This window comes from Lactuca saligna, chromosome 6 (assembly GCF_052625555.1).
Source record: "Lactuca saligna cultivar CGN05327 chromosome 6, ASM5262555v1, whole genome shotgun sequence".
In the NCBI taxonomy this organism is placed as follows: domain Eukaryota; kingdom Viridiplantae; phylum Streptophyta; class Magnoliopsida; order Asterales; family Asteraceae; genus Lactuca; species Lactuca saligna.
The window spans coordinates 126344937-126360276 of NC_136422.1; the positions used below are offsets into that span (position 1 = coordinate 126344937).

General features: G+C 35.5%; 1 long non-coding RNA gene across 1 annotated transcript; it reads right to left on the reverse strand.

Moving 5' to 3' along the window:
* Positions 1–1360: 1360 nt before the first annotated feature.
* Positions 1361–2592, reverse strand: LOC145001307 (uncharacterized). Its single transcript, XR_013661538.1, has 2 exons — positions 2235–2592; positions 1361–1723 (listed from the first exon to the last, which is right to left on the reverse strand). It is a non-coding gene; the product is annotated as an uncharacterized LOC145001307 (long non-coding RNA).
* Positions 2593–15340: the final 12748 nt, after the last annotated feature.

Genomic DNA, 15340 nt, shown 5'->3' on the forward strand with positions numbered 1-15340 from the left:
GTATAGTGATTGGTTCATAGTCAAAATTGTTTTGCAAATATAGAGTACCCAAATTACAAAGGCAACATTTACACCTTACACGTTTTATCATAGGTGTAGATTCATCTTATAGTTGGAAAAACATTTAAAAAGAAAATCTGTTTGAAAATTATGTAAAATGCTTTTCATCTTTATAGCATTCTGTTTGAAAATTATGTAAAATGGTTTTCATCTTTATAGCATTCTTTTTAGATATCTAAGGTTTAAAAAAAAATATTTTGGTATATTATTATATTAAAAATAATTTATGAACGAATACTTAAGATTCACAAAAATATAAGAATAATATTCAATGGCGGGTTCAATTCAAAAGTTTTGAATTTTGTTTTTGAATTTTGTATTACTATATTTCTACATCTTGATTTTTATTATTTAAACTTTAAAGAATTATTTGAGTTAATCAATATATTTATTAATTTTTTATACCAATAAACATTTAAAAAGAAATACAAATTTCTAATTTGATGTGATATTACAACATAAATAATATTACATTAACAAATTTAGTTTACTTGACTAAAAATTACTAATGTAATTGAATGAGTTTAGCTCAAATGAAAAATGAATACGAAAATTCATAAAAGTGGAACTAAAACGAAAAATATGAAATAAAAGCAAAAAAACTAGAATTCGAACGGAAGAAGCGAATGAAGATCATTAGACCAAATGGTCTAGAACAAAATCGGACTAAAAATAAAAGAAGAGTCAGATAAAAAGACAGGTAAAAAGAAGAGTGGATACTATCACCAAAAATAGGTTGGAAGCAAACAATTTACCGGAATGTAACTATTCACCACAGCCACATCGCATGGGTATATCACTAGTGTGTGTATGTGTGTCTATATATATATATATATATATATATATATATATATATATATATATATATATATATATATATATATATATATATATATATAGGCTTAGGTTATTCTATTAAAAGTAATTATTGTGTTATTATATGCATAAATGTGGGCCAATCAAATTTACTTATTTTAAGAAAATGATTAATATATTTTATTGAATTAAATATAATTGAAAATATCAACTTAATTAATTACAAGAGTAATTTAGTCAATTAATATAGATTTAATAAAGGAAATCAGCATTATTTTAGGGATCATAAATTTTATTTATTTTAAAAATTTGATTTTAAGAATTATAATTCTTTTAATTCGGACATTCTAACAGAATATGTTTATAAGTATATTCAAAAATAAAAATATTCTTGAACCATAAATAATAAAATTATTCTTAAACCTATTTGTTGATAATGAATTTAAAAACTTCTTGTAGAATAACAAATTCTTGAACAATCAAATGAAGAATAAAAACAAAAAATACATTATTTCTTATAGAATACGGGTAACAATTGTTAAGAATTAAATTTGTTATTAAAGAATGAAACTAAAAAACAATCAAAGCAGCAAAGAAAACATCAAAATCTAACAATGAGTAATACATTCTAAAAGAATAATGTAGTCCGTTTCAATTTTGTGGTCTATTCTTCAAGCATCAACTTCTGTGATTCCAAAAGAATCAGAATTTGTCTTTCCATTCCAACAGAATTTGAATTCGTGATTCCATTCTAATAGAATTGGAATCTCACCAATATCATCCATTGAATCATTTACATAAACATATTTGATACCTTTTCAGAATTCAACCTTGTCAAGATCCTGCACTGTCCACATAAATGAAGTGTTAAATTAGGAAAAAAAAATTCGAATGAAAAGCAAATTAATCATTTCCTATCAATAGAATCAGAAATTAAACAAAAAAACAACAAATGAAAAACTGAAATCAAGAACCCTAATTTAAACAAAGAAGATGGAGATGGTCGATGAAATGATTAGTAGTGTTCACAATGGATATATGGAACATATAATTGGAGCAATACTAGAAAAAAAAATCTTTCAATTTCTTCGTTGGAATCAAAATCGTGATTACAATCGGAACGAGAAGGATTGTGATGAAAAACGAAGGCTGTCAAAATCGAAAGAATGATGAGTTACTTGCGAACGAATGAAACTTGATTGAATTAAGGGCGTTCTTGGTGGTCAACAGAAAAGTCAAAATTGTGTATCTCATGGTATGAACGATCTCACCTGTGAACGCTCGCTTTTGGATGTGTAATGCAATCAAATGAAATCTGAATCGAAAATTAATCAGGGTGAACAACAGAGAACGTCTACCTGCGAACGCTTGTTGATGGTTGATTCAGAACGAACAGCTCGGAATTGGCACTGTGAATTGATCGATTCAAAAGGAACGGGCTCGCAGTTGAAATGTGATAGGTCTCGGATTCGTAACTCCCACGAACATCAAAAATCAAACCTGTGCTCGGAAAGAAGGTTTGATCGAAGTTGCTTTGTTATTTGGATTTGGGGTTCATGTTATGTTTAACGATTGGAGATTGTCGTTTGTGTTTGTCTGATTAATTACGGAAAGAAGAGTAGGGTGGCGGTCGGTGGTGGGAGGCATAAGGATGTAAGTGACGGCTGGAGATGGTTTGATTAGGGTTACTGTGGCTTTAAAAAGCCTAGAAGATGAACTCAGTGCTTACTATAATTATAGATATTATTTGTGGAAACTAATTATGAAATGACCTATTTACCCTTATTTATTTATTTACTTATTTATTTTTATTTTGCATTTTGATTGTTTCATATTCATGCATACAATAACACAATAATTAGTTTAAACAAATGAACCTAGCTCTCTCTCTCTCTCTCTCTCTATATATATATATATATATATATATATATATATATATATATATATATATATATATATATATATATATATATATATATATATCAAGGTTGTAGAAATCGCTCGACGTAGGCTAGTCGATGGACTGGGGTCAAGGGTTTAATCGGCTAAGCGGGGATTAATCGGGTACCATTAATTATTAAAAAATTAATAAATATAACATTAAATATAATATTAATAGATATAACTTTATAAATTAAAAAGATTATTAAAAATTTAATAAATATAACATTATAATATGAAATATTTCTCTTAAGCATTTACACAAACACTTGGTATGTTTATTACTATCAACCGTATTATTGAAATTTCTCTTAAGCATTGTATGACCAAAATCACTGAAATTATGCTTCCCAGTGATTGAACAACTATTTACACAAACATTGTATCAACTTAAATTTTCCTTCAATCGAGTTTATGGGCTAGACTAAAATATGTTTTAATAGTGAATTGAGTTTATGGGTTTGCCTTCAATCTAGTGATCAAACAACCATTACGCTGATTTTACCAATTTGAGTTGAGAGAGAATCGATTTTACCAAGAACACGAACACTAATTAGATTAATCAAACGATTCATATTAATCACATGAATCAACAATTTGAGTCGACAACGATTCCATCCATAAACAAGAAAAGTAATCAGATTATCAAATGAATAAGCAATTCGATCCCACCAGAATAATTACAGTTCTTGCAACTACCAAACAGAAACTCGATTTCAAAAAAGGAAGCAGGAACGAGTGATGGTGATAGGGTACACGAAGATGGTGGGGTGATAATCTGTGATAAGAACAAACGAGTGCTCTACCTCCAGTGCCGATCGAAAAGCCTCTTCAGAACGAGTATTTGTTTTCACCTCGAGTATCTGTTTTCAATCCATGGTTCTTGATTGTTTCCACTTGAATATGTCTTCAGGTATCACCTGATCAGAGTTGAGATTGAAGAAAAGGAAACAAATAAAATTATCTTTGTGTGTTCTTGTGTTTTTTCAATTGAGTATCCCACATTGTTGTTGAGATAAAATATCAACGACAAACAATTCTATAAAAAGGGTAGAAGGCTTATAGAAATTCATATCCAACTCTCCTTTGGGCTAGCCATCTCCTTTGAGTCGGCGGGTCCTTTGAGCCCTATTTTGGGTCCGATTTGGGTCTGATTTAGTCTGATTATGACCGAATTGGATGGGTTTTGACCGATTTTGACCAAGGCCAATTATTTTGCCCTCTAACCCTTATTCGTAAGCGGTTGGAGGCCGCTAAGCGCCTAGGCGCCGATTAATCGGCCGCCTAGGCCGATTTTTACAACCATGATATATATATATATATATATATATATATATATATATATATATATATATATATATATATATATATATATATATATATATATATATATATATATATATATATATATATATATATATATATATATATATGCAAAATAGAACCATATGGAGATGGCGACTTGGGAAGCAGCAAGTGCACGAGCGGGGAATAAGATCCATGAAGACGAACGACGTAGTGAGAGCAAAGAGTGGAGGACATGTGATCGACCATATTCCATTTGAAGTAACGACCATACGGAATATCAAGTTCTCCGGTTATGGATGCATTATCTATTTTCTCCTGTTTAGTTTATTTATCCTTATTATCTTATTATCACAAATTGGATTCTTTAATCTTAAACTGTTATCTGTTTCGAAAATCGAAGGAGGAGACCAATGTAGTAATTGTATCTAAATAATAGATTAATTTGTAAAAATTTCAATATTACAAAGCTCTAAACCAGGAGGGCCATGGCCCCCCTGACCCCTTAAGGGATCTGCCACTAACTAAAAGGTTGTGAAAGTACCTTCTTTGCGACCAAATCCAAATCTGGGGTTTCGACTCCATAGGTTGACCACCAATCTATTGGATCCATTGTCAAAGCATTCGTTTGTGTTTCCGCCATAGAGTAGATACCTTTCTTCATATGGAATGTTACGAATTACTCTCGTAATAATCATCCATCCTCTTCATTTTCAAAAATTCTATTGAAGGATTCCATAACACCTTACATAACCTCTTTGTCTATATTTGGTGGTTTCCTTTGCATACTATTGGGTGCCATTTTTGAAGATATTTTCCTATCATAAAATCATGGGTTTAATGCAAACCCCAAACAATGTAGTGGAGTACTCGTCTTCTCCTACCTAGTTAAAATTATTTTCTCTACTTATGGGTAATAGCTATCATAAGTACTTTCTTACATTTTGTCTTTGATTTTCCCTAACATATTATCCATTCTCTCATAAATCTCACCCATTTTAGAGCCTTCACCATCACAAAACCTTATAAGAAGAAAGATGGGTTTAGTGATAGCCAAAAGACTTTCGGCATCGTCCCAAACTGGATCATCTTTAATTGTATCGCACACTTTTGCCCCATTAATTCTCGTGCTTTCATCCCTTTATTTAATCCAATCTCTCCAAAAATGAAGGACTATAGTTGTGGGAAAAGTCTCCCTACACTTCATAATTCTTTTTAAAAGAATACAGTGTGATGCAAATCGAGATTTAACCACCTTCAACAAATACAGTCTTGAATTTTTAGGAAACATCAACAAGGCATGAGTATGGTTAATAAAGTATTTCACAATTTCATTTCCCCTCGTATAGGTATCACTCATCCAATAAAATTATTGTGTCATATCTTTAAAAATCAAGTTTAAGCTATGAATACAACAAGGTGACCAAAAGGTATGTTTAAATACCTTTTTGATCTTGCGGTCGGTGGCTTTGCAATTAGCCACGTTGTCCGTCGTCACTTGTAAGACATTACTTGGACCATTAATTCAATTTCTCCTTTTTGAAACTTGTAAATTGCCACTCCTATTTCCCCCCCCCCCCTGAATAATCCTTCGCTTACATGATCTCCGCACCATGAGCATTGACGACAAGAACATTGAGAAGTGGTTTATGTTTGACATTAAATCACCCATCCGAAATACTAGAACATCTTGAGTGTACCAAATATCTTTAAGTTTTATTAGTTCTTTATCAACATCTCTCACACACTTATCTAGCAAGACAATTCTTGCTTTTTCACTAGATGGAGGTTTATATCCATCTGGTGACTTCATTATTACTTGTATCATTTCAATGAATTGAGAATTCTGCAAGACATTGAATAGGATACCAGTAGCATACAAGCCTCTTATGATTTTCTTGTCCGCCATATATGCTCTATGGCACCAAAATCTTCTTCAAGTCGTTGTTTATGCTGAATCTTTTGAAATGACCAAATTTTTTAAGGTTCTTGACACACCTATGCTCTCGACTTCTTTCACCTTGCTCAAAATTTGTTGTAGCTTGGACGGATCTTTAATCATAATTGTACACCTTCAAATTTTTGTCGGCTTCCCAGCTTGAGCACCAAAAATGGGTTGAATCTTAGTGTATGAGCTTGTATAGTTCACTTTGCAATTGTTACAAATCCACTGCTTTGAACCACCAACATCTTTACTAGTACCTAAACCAACGATGGTCACTTATTCCAGAAGATATTTGTTGGCTTCTCTATCATTTCTTTTTTCTTCCTGATGTGCCTATTGGTATGTCGTCCTCATCAATATCAAGAAATTTTTATGGTGGTTCTGTTTCACTCTATGATAGATGAATAACAGTGCCAAAAACCATTCTCAATAACTAACAGAATAACAGTAGAAGAGTAGAGAAGCATAAGTAAAGATTCGAAATTGATTACTAGAAGTGGAAGTCGGTGGAAATAGGTAGAACTTGGAAAATTGATTACTGCAAGAATCATGTATTTGAAGAACTAATTAGGGGTTTGAATTAATATGGTGAATCTTACCTGGTTCAAGGAATAAGAATAAGAGTAGAAGCGTTTGTTTTGGTGAATCGTTTCTTTTTGGAATCGACAAATCCAGTTCCATCCTAATCGCCATATCGGCAACCGAATAGCCAAATTGGCGTACCGGAAATGTGAATCGGAGCACTATAACAGTGAATCAGAAAAATCCAATCCAATGGGATCGTTTTCCTAACATCGTATCGAATGATTGATTGGATCGTCACTGGTAAAAGATTGGGATCGATTTTGTACCATGTTTGGGTACATGACGTTCACAATGTGGTACATGACCTTTTGAGCAAATCATGTAACTACGGTTCTTTGTGTTGTTGTTGTCATTACCTAAAATGGTAAAAGATTTAAGAAAGAACAAAGCACTTACTTGTTAAGGTCGGTGTAAATACTATTTATCATCTTTATGACTGGCAAGCAGCCAGATCGGCCCTGAAAATACGAATACAATCCTCCATCAGCTTAATAATACCCTCTTTGATCAACCCAAACATCACCGGGGTCGCATCAAGGATGCCTCTAGTAATCTCGAAAGCAATGAACTCGTGTAAAACCTCATTAACTGGTTCGGTGACCGTGCAAACCAAATCTAGATCTTGAACCTCCTGCTCCACCGTGTGTCATCACCATGCCGAAACATAACACATAACTAATCAGTAAACATACGAATAGTTTCACACTCTCGAGTTCCCTATATTCATCATGGTTTTCCGAGTCTCAGGTATAGATCATGTGTTTTCAGTAGTATGGGTCCAATACTCCCCTCTACACTTACTTGTACCCTCCTTAAGGACTATCCCGACTCCTTCAAGTCACTCCTCCCTATCTAATACTCTCCTTATACTATAAGGCATCCTATGCGCCAATATATATCCCAAGGACTTCCTATGGTTACTTTCCTCACCATTCTCTTCTATCTACTGAAGGAACTCCACTAATACCATCTAACTACCACATGAATATAATTACATACTATTGGTACTAGATAATTCTTCAAATGAAAGGTCCCACACACAGTTGGACTCAAACAAGAGTTGTGCAATGGATTTAAACCTATCCTTCTAAAATTATCCAATCTCAATAATATGTAACTCAATGCATTCACCCACAAGTTAGTTTGTACTAATAAAATTTCCTAAAAGCACAAAGCATATAGCATTCGAGCATCAAGCACTTCAAATCAGAATACAACCTAAACAGGCCATCCTATCAGATAACTAATATCATACTAGCATGCAAGTCTACAAGATTATACAATAGGCACATAAAGGCATCTCTCCTGGCAATCTATCATGCAATCTTTAGCAGATCCTTAGTCCTAATCTAGCATAAAATTCTCATATCATAGTGTAAAACATATAACATGTACGAGTATTTTGGGAAGAATTACTTGAGCTCAACTGATTACATCATCACACCCTTTCTTTTATTAAAATCCCTTATTTAAGATGGTTCTCTTTAAGGAAAATCTACCAAATTCTCGATTTGAGTTAAGACACACCCGGAAGTATGGTCGAATCCCTCAAACAAAGGCTCTGATACCAACTTGTAACATCCCAAAAATCAAGATAAAATTTTCATTTTAAATTTGTTCCAATAATACGATAATCATATCAAAATAGTCGAGAGTATATCATAGTAAAATATTACCAAAGTACAAAATCCAAAAATCATGTGATGTGGAAAACATAGGTAGATGCAGTGCGATCAAGTCGGTCCCATCCTTTTCAAGCTAGAAGTACCTACAACATAAACTGGAAATCATAATCACAAAGCTTAGTGAGTCCCCCAAAATACCCCATACCATACATACATAACAGTCAAACATATTTGGGTAGTTTTCAACCCCCTCTTTCACTTTCAAACGATATTAGGTATATTGCAACCCCTTCGGTCACTTTCAATCGATATTAGGTATATGTTAACCCCTTTCGGTCTCTTTCAACCGATATTGGGTATATTTCAACCCCTTCAGTCTCTTCAACCGGTACTGGGTATATTTCAACCCCTTCGGTCTCTTTCAATCGGTACTAGGTATATTCCAACCCCTTTGGTCTCTTTCAACTGGTATCGGGTCTATTTCACCCCTACCACTACTACATATAATCATAAAAAAGAGTCATAGAGACATCAATCAAATACAGTAATAACAAGCAATTGTTATGAAGACAATCATCATACTACAAACATAATCTATTGGTTCAGCATTGGTGCCTTCGACCCACAAGTATAGTGAAGGAAACTCAACTTTGACTGAAGGTGTCAAGTCACACTCGAGCTGTTGACTCGCGAAATCCTCTCACTAAATAACAAGCATAAAACCCTAATTAGAATTCAGGTCAATACTCCAACACGAGAGTCCAAACCCTAAAAGTCTATTTAACCCTTGCCTTATTTGGCCTAACCCACCAAGGCCCAAATACCATTAGCCCCAAACCCAGAAGATACTCCATGTCCAGAATGGGACCAAGATTAAGAAGGCCCATTCCCAAAAAGCTTGCGGCCAACTAAGGCCTAAGTTTCTAAGTCTGAAATGGCCTAAGAGTTAAAAGGCCCAAATCCTCTCTGATGAGTAACCTCAATGTACGATCAGTACACCCGATGTACTCACAGCCCTCACATTGTTGGGAAATCAGGAGTGTACGCGTAGCATACGTCTACATATGCCCGACGTACACTGCATCTGCTCAAAACCTCTTTTCAAGGTCTTCATCAGTTAAGACCTAACATCCAAATTTAGATCTAAGCTTATTAGAGTGTCTTAAGCCATAAACTTGCAAACTGTATGCTTTTGAATGTCTTAAAAGGGAAAATCTTGGACTATATTACACTAACTTCTTGAAACCACCTTCAACCTTTGCATGGTTGAACTTGACCAATTAGGACTCCTTTTTTATGCTCAAGGGACATCAGAGACTCTAGGATTTAACATTATTTTCTTTTGGAGTAGCTTATACTCTCAAGAACCAACTTAAGGACCATAATATGTGTGACAACCCGATATTTCGAGACAATGTAATGTAAAACCAATCAAATTTCGGTCAAAATATAACTTTCCTAAAATCTTATTTGGGTTAAATAAAGTATTATGAATCGTATCAAGGTTTTCATACATATAAAGAACCCTAAAATCCGAGTTATAACGAAGAAGTTATGACCAACCGAAGATTCTCGGCAAAACCGGCAACACCGATTAAACGAAAAACGCAAAGTTTCAATACAATAGTTTTTAGCATTAAGTATCTAAATGAAAGTTATAGATAACCTCAAACCGTGAGCATACATAAAAAGAACGTCCAAATCTGACTTCGTATGAGGAAGTTATGATTTTTCCAAGATTCGGGTATAGCAGTAGACAGCTAAAAACTCGAAATAGAGATCAAGATACTTTTGACCAAAACAACCTAAATGAGAATCTAAGGTCTCAACATTAGTAGCGCAACGATGAAAAGTCTGACGAAAACGGACATCGGATGAAGAAGTTATGGATTTTTAACGGAATTATCGCGTCCCGGCCCGTTAAAAATAAATAATTAAAAATAACGTCAAAATTAGCCAATGAAGTCTAAACGAGAGTTGTAGATCATGTTTTTAGCTACGTGTGCATATAAAGAACGTCAAAAACGGAGCTCGTATGCGAAAGTTACGGCTTTTACAAGTTCGGGGTCCGAAATCCGAGGCTGTCAGGCTTGCCACGACGTGGCACAAGCTTGCCACGACCCGGCAAGTGACTGAGGGCGTCCAATCAATGGAACATGATAAGTTTGACTCCCCACGACATGGCCATCACTAGCCACGACGTGGCACACCAGAAATGCCCCTATAAATACAACTCTTGGGGTGCCGGGTTTAGGTGCTCCATTCTTCTCTTTCTCGCGCCGAAACTCTGCGTTTAATCCCCCGAGACCCTCCTAAAGCCCCAGTTTTTCACCTTCAAGTCCCGAAGGAAGGTTTTTTGTTCCCGAGATTCCCGAGAATCCTGAGATTTTCCCGCGTTTTCAACACTTCCTGTTAAAGTTCTGATCGATTCTTCTCTAGACTATTTCAAATCGACCACTTCAATCAAGTGATTTCATACCCCTTAACTAATGTTTTAAACTACTTTTAAATGTTTAATGGGGGGGATACAAGTAGAATCATGCTAGTATTATATCAATCACATGCGATTAATAACTAGAATTACGCTAGTTATTACATCAATCACATGTGATTAATATACAACATTCAAAAGATTTGGCTACTCATTAGCCGTTTTACCAAACAGTTTCCTTCAAATGACTTTTTATAAACCTTTTATATGTTTTAAACTCCTTTTTACACTATACAACTTACTCCGTACATTACCTTTCAAACTTATTTACAACTGTGTTTCAATCAAATGTTTCCTTATACTCAAAACTGTTTTATCATACTTATGCCTTCAAATTGTGTTATAGATCGACATCAAGTCGATCTTTTCTTAAAATAATATTTATGTTTCAAATGTCTTACAAAATTTATTTATGCCTTTATATTATAAATTGCATGCCTCTATATGTATAGTTATATAAAAAAATGTTTAAAAGACTTAGGAAGGCTATCCACCCTATTTCCTTTTCGCGCCTTGAGATGTGGTCTGGTGGGATATTGGGTATTCATCCGAAAGTCGTTCAAATATTAGTTATATATCATGTGTACATATATAGTCATAAAAGGTCTTTCCAGTTCATCCCATGCCCTTAGTTAGTAAGGGTATACATCCATGACCATACGTACCAGTTAGACTGCTAGTAAACTACCATATGGGTAGTTTAGGAAGGTACTAGAACCGTTACTAGAACGCGATATCATACAATGAGTCAGTTCATTCATGAGTCAATACTTTCTAGAACATTACATATACAACTATACTAGGACGAGAACATATACAACTATACTAGAACGAGAAACGTTACCCTTACATTAATACGTTAACAATTGTGATCCACTGTATCGGAGCATGCCTTAAATGTCATGGCCCGAGTTGTAGCCAGAATTCTCTTGGAGGGAGAGCGTTGAGTTTGCGTATAGATCTATAATGGATTGACAATCCTACACCTTGCTGCTAGCTACAGCCGGACCTGCAGGTCTGCGGGTGCCAAACGTCATTCCGTTATTACGATCGTTCTTTATGTCGTTGTTATCAGTCGATAGTATGGTGTAATTATCACATTATACCTTAATATAAATCCGGTTTAAGGTAGTTAGTACAGCAGTAGTTCCTATAATACAAAACTACAGTACTACAATGATTTACCCATTACATTTTTAGTGATACCCTCACTTAAACTCTAATGTACAAACTATATTTTGATAATGATAGTTACGCTTGGGAAAATTACACACTTTTGCAAGAAACGAACATTTAGAACAGTTAGGTCTTGGTAGAAGACGCACTTTATATAATAGTAGGAATCATAGGGATTTCTAGGGTTTTTCAAACGTTTACAGTTGTTTTACAAACATTTTCATACTTACAGTTCACTTACAAATTCTTACATACAAATTAAGACACTAAATACTTATGATCTCACCAGCTTCAAAGCTGATACTCGCTTTCAAAATTACTTGTATCCTCAGGTCATCATAGACAGATACCGATGCAAGGAGAAAGGAAGATGGAGCTTGTTCAAGACTTATCTTTCATTTTGATTTATGCTTTAGTGTTTATCAAAATTTGACAGAATACAATTGTATAATAATTATTTTATTAATGCAATGGATGATGTTGTTGCTTGTTTACTACTTTACATTGTTGTTGATATTATACATGACGTCCTCCGCCCTAGAACGTTTCCGCCGTTCTCGGTTTTGGGGTGTGATAGATTGGTATCAGAGCATTGTTTATAGTGAATTAAGTATATCAACCCATAAAAGATATACTAACTATAAATACATAAGGGATTAAAAATACTCTGACCAAGAGTTTATACTTTAAATAGTAAAATATTTAAGTAAGTATACGTGCTGCATTCATACTAAAATCAGTGTCACTAGGACAGTACAAAAGAATTACGATTGTTGGACAACACAAGTGGGCTTAGAGACATATGGTCAAAACTGGGAAGATATAGCCTGATCACCTATATTATCCGAGGGTTGACTAGCATGTGCCTAAGCTTAAGTGTGTGGTTGCAACAATGCTAAAATCTTACCATCCCTACCACAATGAGAACAATAGAACATGACATTAAATTTTAAAATACTATAGGAGTATTTGGTGTTACTAGAAGTACTTTATACTTGAGAACTAAAACGGGATCTTCATTTCTAAGTTGATAGTTGCTAAGTGGATACACAAAGGCTATATGTAATTAGGATGTTATAGACTTAGAATCTGTGATAAGTTTGCCTTACCCCTATTCTGTGTGAATTTGGAAATTAAGGTCACTTATTCGAAGGTCTATCCTGTTTAGATTACACATAGCTGGTATGCACTTCACAAATAGCGATGTAACTAATGAAGGTTCTCTAAATAATTATCTAGATAGCTCGTCTAATAATTATTCTCTTACCCTTAAATTCTCGCATAGAAAACATAACTGGACTCCATCCCCTCGACAACCAGTACCTTCCAAATGAAGTCATAGCTGGTTGGTTTGGAGAATAACCAGAGAATGATCATCCTTTTCATCTTGAATGATCACCATGATGAAGACTTTTCGTATGATCCTAACTCCGAAGCAGAGGTTGAAAACCTACCCCGAGCAGCTCCCTTTCCAATTCCTAACCCTCGTCTGGCTTTTTCATGGCCCGACCCTGAGTGAGTGGAATGCTTGGAAATATGGAGCCAAGGACAAGATCAATCTATGCTATTTGATGGCGACCGAAGCTTTTCCAACTTGAGCAATGGGGGCTCAGCAGATAGAGTCTTGCCAATCTTGGTCCGTAGAATGGCCCGAAAGGAGTTCAAGGCAGGATAGCCCTAAATCGGATTACAGAAGTAGTCGCCTATGCTAGAATGCATACCCTCCGCACCGTTCGTCTAGAGGATGCTCACGACAGGTCAGAGAGAAACCATGAAACCCTGCTGCAAGCACTGACTGAATCACGAGCTGAAGTCATAGGGCTTCGAGTATGCCAGTTGGTGTATGAAAGACACCTACTTGACATGGAACGTCAATTAGCTGAACTAAGAGTTCACCAGAGTGATGACCGTCGCCAGTAGTAGATGCTTTACTTTATTTCCTTATAAAGAAGAATCTTTATTTTCTGTCTATACCTGATGTGGCATTTTCTAGGAAATTTTCTTGTTCCGTAAGTACTTTAGCTAGGTCTTTAGGCTGTCAGGAACTATCTTCTGCGGATATGATGTAAGACCTTTACAAGGTCATTTTCCAGAATCCTTACATCGTGAATATCAAAGATATTGACAGCCGGCTAACTTCTGTGTCATTCTTCATTCAAGTACTCTTATCATACTTTCATTGGAGTCTATATGAAACATGCTTTAGTCAAGTGATTGGACTATAGCGATTTATCTCCGGAGACACTTCCAAGTCTCTTTCCGTAGTTGGATCTTGTTATTCACCAACCCATGATACCTTAGCTCGAACGACAAACGTCTTGCAACCATTGTACGAACATACTCCCATTCCGTACTAGGACTGCATCATAGGGATGTAGGTCAAACCTTCGCGAACATATTTTCATTCTTTACTAGGACTGCATCATAGGGATGTAGGTCAAACTTTCGAGATCATACTCTTACTCTTTTCAAAAACCATCTAATTAAATCAAGGGTCAACCAGAATCGCTCACAAAATCTTTATTCTTCCGTGTTAACAAAATCATGTCGTCGTCCGGAAACAACCAGCCAAGCAACGAGACCTCTACTTTTCCTATGGACGCCGCTACCTTTCAAATGGCAGTTACAGCTGCCGCAGTGGCTGCTGTAACCCTGGTTCTTGCGCACCGTAGCGCTAACAGCACAGTCAATGCTATTGATGGGAATGAAGTTTCCAATCGTGGTATCCATCCAGGAAGTCACCAAATGGTAACGGCCTCAGGCCCGCAATGCCAAAAACCAAAGAACAAGAAACGGAAGCGTCAAACTCAGAAAGAACGCGAGAAACCCCGAAAACTTTCCATGCAACAACAGCAAGCGGAAACCTCTGCCATCCCAGTACCGAGCAGACCATACAAAGGAACACTCCCGAAGTACGACCGGTGCAATTACCACCACGAGGGAATCTGCCGAGCCTTGCAATGCAAAAACTGCAACAAAAAGGGGCACACCAAACGTTACTACAAGATCCTATCAAAACCTATGAAAAATTCGCCCAACGCCGATGGGAACCAGACTTGCTATCATTGTGGAGAGTTTGGGCACTATAAGAGAGATTGCCCGAAAAAGGAAAGAACCCGCGTCCCCATAACTCCTACTCGACGTTTCACTTCCACCACCAATGTGGGTACTGTCCATATATGTTACCAATACGGTGAAATTGGACACCTCCAGAAGGATTGACCGATAACACAAAACTCTGGTGCAGACGGGAATATTCTCAGGATCACAGCCGCAGGAGAGCCTACTCCGGAACCATGTTAAATGTAATTTAGGCATTTCGTTGTAACAGACTTATAAACTATCTAAAACTAGTGCAACTAGAGTCTTACCTTTTGCGAGATCCTGTCTGTATAG